This window comes from Octopus bimaculoides, chromosome 24 (genome assembly GCF_001194135.2).
Source record: "Octopus bimaculoides isolate UCB-OBI-ISO-001 chromosome 24, ASM119413v2, whole genome shotgun sequence".
Classification (NCBI taxonomy): domain Eukaryota; kingdom Metazoa; phylum Mollusca; class Cephalopoda; order Octopoda; family Octopodidae; genus Octopus; species Octopus bimaculoides.
Window position 1 is genome coordinate 20,930,562 of NC_069004.1, and position 5,262 is coordinate 20,935,823.

The 5,262-nt window shown below is 34.7% G+C and overlaps 1 protein-coding gene across 2 annotated transcripts in view; it reads right to left on the minus strand.

Moving 5' to 3' along the window:
* Positions 1-13: 13 nt before the first annotated feature.
* LOC106879737 (ras-related protein Rab-5A-like) overlaps positions 14-5,262 on the minus strand; it is a 147,113-nt gene continuing 141,864 nt past the window's right edge. For both annotated transcript variants that reach the window (XM_052976264.1, XM_052976263.1), the window contains exon 8: positions 14-180. The gene's annotated coding sequence lies outside the window, so the exon portion shown is untranslated. The remainder of the gene's footprint in view (positions 181-5,262) is intronic.

A 5,262-nucleotide genomic window follows, 5' to 3' on the forward strand; every position in this document is an offset into this window, starting at 1 on the left:
TGTCAGTATTTAAAACAAATAAATGACAAAAGTACACCCCCTTCACCTTTCACATAACAACATAAGATGCAAAGTTGATGAGATACAATCAGCTGCAGGATGATTTGAGCCAGGGAGTTGATCAGAGTAAATAGGTGATTGTCGCAGTTAAGGCTGTGATAGTAACAACAGATGTAATGGCTGTAAAAATATAGAAAAGATATAAAAATAAAAGATAAACAATAAAAATTATTACCATATTTCAGGAGATCTATACTAGTTTTGTTTCAATTAAGTTTGGAAAATAATGACTAATTTAGTAAAATAACTTACTCATTTTCAAGCTGGTATTTAGAGCATAAATTAAAAAAGGTTTAATTTTGATCACTTAAAAAAAAGGCAGGTTTTGCATTATAAAACCAGGAGCAGACTTGGGCAGGTTGGTATTAAAAGGGTTAAACAGAACAAATATAAAATAACAAAAGCAAACAGTGTTATGTATGACCTAGCACCTTCTTCCATTCTATTTATATAACTTGGAAAAAATCTGATGCAATATTTGCTGAAAGATTTGCCAGAAAAGATAATTTTTACCTACATGTATGGTCATTGGCTAAATATGTTTTTGCAATAACTACTATAGCTCTAGTTGTGGTCAGTGAATACATTTCAACTATTATATTTACATATAGACACAGATGTAGCTGTGTGATAAGAAGTTTGTTTCCCAACCACATGGTTCCAGGTTCAATTCCACTGTGTGGCACCTTGGGCAAGTGTCTTCTACTATAGCATTGGGCCGATCAAAGTCTTGTGAGTGGATTTGGCAGATGGAAACTGGAAAAAGCCTGTCGCATGTGTGTGTGTGTGTGTAACTTTGTGTTTGTCCCCCCAACCACCACTTGACAAACAGTGTTCGTGTCTTTACATCCCTAGTTTGGCAGATGAGGCTGATAGAATAAATAAGAAGCTTAAAAAAATATATAAGGACTGGGGTTGGTTCATTCGACTAAAAATTCTTCAGTGTAGTGCCCCAGCTTGGCCACAGTCTAATGACTGACACAGGATGTACTGTTGGTGAATTTCAGGAAGCATGGAAGTTTTGAAAGATGTAGTGTCTTGAGAGATAACAACTGATGCAAGTAGTTAATTTCACACTTCAGCAATTCTGAGCATGAAAAAATGTTTCTGAAAGTCATGAGTGCTGAGCCGTTTTTTGATTTTGTAAGCATGTCTATGAATAAGTGGTAAGCAGTGATTTATATAAATAGAAACTTGTTACCAGTTCAAATATGTTTGAGACATATTCAAACCCATAAGAAGGCCATTCATTGCATTTTATCAAGGAGAAAGCAGGTTGGTTCAGAGTTGAGAGTTGTCTCTCTCTTCCCAGTGTTCAATGTTAATGAGAAGATAATTGTTTTGAAATGCATGCATCCATTGATCTGGATAGATGGTGCTCCATCTACCAATTCCATTCACACTATTTTGGCCAATTCAGAACTATAGCAGAGGACACTTGCCAAAGACAGTACACAGTAAGACCAAAACCATATGGTTACAATGTACACTTCTTAACGACACAGTCAAACCAAATCTACAGGCAAGCATATGTCTGAGTGAATTTGGTAGACAAAAACTGTGAGGAAGCCTATAATATGTATGTATAGGCACAAGCATAGCAGTGTGGTAAGAAGTTTGCTTCTTAACTACATGTTTCAGTCCCACTGCATGGCAACTTGGGCAAGTGTCTTCTATTATAGTTTCAGGCTGATCAAAGCCTTGTGAGTGGAATTGGTAGGCAGAAACTGAACAGAGCTTACTATATGTATATATGTTCAGTAGTAAACATTGACTCTCTTCAGTCAAACTCTCATTCAGACTCCAATGGCCGAAGACTAGCAACATGCTTGAAACTCAGAATACCAAGGAGTTTGAATCAAACTGTTTTGATCCACATATATATATATATATATGTGTGTGTGTGTGTGTGTGTGTGTGTGTGTATGGATCAAAACAGCTTGATTCAAACTCTTTGGTACTCTGAGTTTCAAGCGTGTTGCAAGTCTCTGGCCATTGGAGTTTGATTGAGAGTTTGATTGAAGAGAGTCAATGTTTATTACTGGACATTGACTTACAATTGGTTGAGAAAGGTCATGCGGTGTCGCAGTTTGATGTTGGTATTTCAGGAACAACAATTACTTGGAAAATACTTGGTGAACAGGAAATCAACCGTGTGGTGGACAGGAAATCAGTTGTGTGGTTGGGGGGAAGTAGGAAGGGGCGGTAGATGTGGGAGTGTTAGGAAAAGGAAAATAATCTGGTATAACACCCCATTGAACCTAGAACTTTCCCCCAACATAGCCAGGGGCTTCCTGTTGTTAATAAAGAAATATTTCCCCTGAAGCCATGAGTATTACAAACTCTTCAACCCCAACAATATCAAGGTAAGTTACTCCTGCTTAAACAACATCGCATCTAACATCACACACATCAAAAGATGTAAAAATGCACCCACACAACCCCCAATCCCAACCTGCAACTGATGAAACCCTATTACCTGCTCTCAAGGAGGATCCTGCCTCTCAAGGGCTGTAGTATACAGAGCCACCCTTACACCATCTGATGGCATTACTAGACACATTACGGGTATGACAGCCAATGACTTCAAGGGAAGATACTCCCAGCGCTTGCATTCATTTAGATCCAGGGATAGAGAGAACTCCACTTCCCTGTCACACTTTCTCTGGAGACTTCATGACCTCTGAGATGAAACACCCAGCATCAAGTTGACTATTGTCGACAGGTCGCCATCATATTCACTTGGTGCCCCTAATTGCCTCCGTGAAAAACTGCATATCATCTACAAACCTGCAGTATCTATTAACAAGAAATATGAAGTATCGTATTGCTGTTACTAGAGGTACACCCTTCAGGTAAATTTCAAGCCACTAGCTTCCGACAACCCAGATATATCTTCTTAGTACCAGCTTCTCCCAGTACCAGCCACTCCTAGCAATACCAGCACCAGGGTCATCGTCACAAACTAACCCCCATGAACAGCACCACAAATCATCAATCCTCAACACTTTTTCATGCCTGTCTACTCGCATTCTCTTGCACCTTGTACATCACCCTTTATACATAACCACATGAGTATATAAGCACACATGCATGCATATATGTGAGCAGAAGTATGCATCTGCTCACCATATGCATGCACATGGTTGTGTGCACTGGTGTACATGTATGTGCATGCACATCCATATACATGTGCACCCGTGTATGTTTATGAATGCACACGTGTGCATGTGCTTATGTGCATATATACATGGAGATAAAAGTATGCATGCATGTGTGTATGTGTTTATGTGTGTGTATGTGCACGGATGTGTGAATGTACATCTACAGACACATACACACTCGGATGCATACACAGATATATGTGCATATACACATATATACTCCCACATCTACTGCCCCTTCCTAATTCCCCTCAACTATGCGACCAATTTCCTATCCACCACGTGGTCAATTTCCTGCTCAACATGCAATATTTTTCAAGTAATTGTTCTCATTGAAATACCAACATTAAACAGTGACACAGCATGACCTTTCTTGACCAATCGCAGGCCAACGTTCAGCAGTAAACATTGACTCTCTTCAGTTAAACTCTTATTCAGACTTCAATGGCTGAAGACAAGCGAGACACTTGAAACTCAGAGTACCAAGGAGTTTAAATCAATACATGTAAGTCCCAATAAATGTATTCAGCATCCTTCTTTCATTTGTCTGCTCACTCATATATATATAATAATAATAATAGTATTAGGGAATACAATTCCAAAACTTACAGTGAAAATTCAATTTAGCAATTCTAAATCAAATTTCCCAATATATAATACATATATAATTTAGAGAAAAAGCAAACAATGAAAAATGTCATTCAAAAACATCTAGAAAAACAAATATCCTCAAAAACCCTATTCCAAAAATCAATAAATTACACAATCAATAAATAGCAAAGAACAGTAAAAGACTACACACGTTTCATGGCTATATTTAAAATAAATTTGATTCGATCTAAAAATATAGTCACTCTTCATGTCTAAAATAAATCATAAGAATAATAAAAATAAATAATAAAATCAATGTATGTATCTAATCTTATAATAAAATATCAAATGAATATAGAATAATACTTGTTTTAACAATAAATAATCGAAAAATTTAACAACATTACTTAAAATGACTTATCTTATCGGGGAATTACTGTTAAATTAAAATTTCAAATGTAATACTAAAAACTTAGTGTTTATAAGAAAAATATCCGGTGAAAATATGGCGTAAATATAAAAATGATAGAATAAATGGATAGAATATGTATTTAAACTGTTAAAATGACAAAATGTATTTTAGCTGTGAGAATAAGAAAAAAATTAACTGTAGTATATCATTTACTGGAAAATTATAAAGTCTAACTAATCTAAAACTTAAATACATATATACATAAGTTAAGCTAAATTTCTATAATTACTCTATTTACTAATTTTTTTATTTTTTTAAACTTCTTAGTTTAATCGTATTCTAAATATGTAATACACCCAATATAATCTTGTGCTAATATACACATTTAACTACTACAAATTATATCTACAACAATTAGTGTCTTGACCGTTGACTGAACACTATTCAATTTTTTTTCTCCGTGTTTTTCTCCTTGTCTCCGTATTCTTTCTGTTGAAGAGCGTAGCTCGAAACGTCAAAGACTTTCCGTATTCCCGAGCGTCATACTAATATATCCTTTTGTTATTTACACCACCGGTCCTCGTCTGTTGTTATTATTTGTATATTCTCCCATATACACAAATTAGGTAAACTTATTATATAACTTATGTCTACATTTAATTTTACGTTCCTCTAGGGAATTAATCAATTTTTTATTATTATAATATCTCTTAATAATATCTCCTTAAATTCATTAGTACATAATAAACAAAAATTACTACCTATTTGATAAGATTTTGCCTTACAAACTATCACCCAATTTAAATTGTACTTAATATTTTTAGATTTTAGTTCCCATATATATTTACTAAGGCCAGTAGAATTAATTAAACTTCTATTTTTAAATGAATTCATGCATTGAGTCACCCATAATTTAATTTTATTAGAAGTTGACCCTATCTAAATAGTATTTAAATTATAACCATTCCTATTATTATCATCAATCAAAATCACTACACATTTATATACTACATCCTCCAAATTACATTTATTATT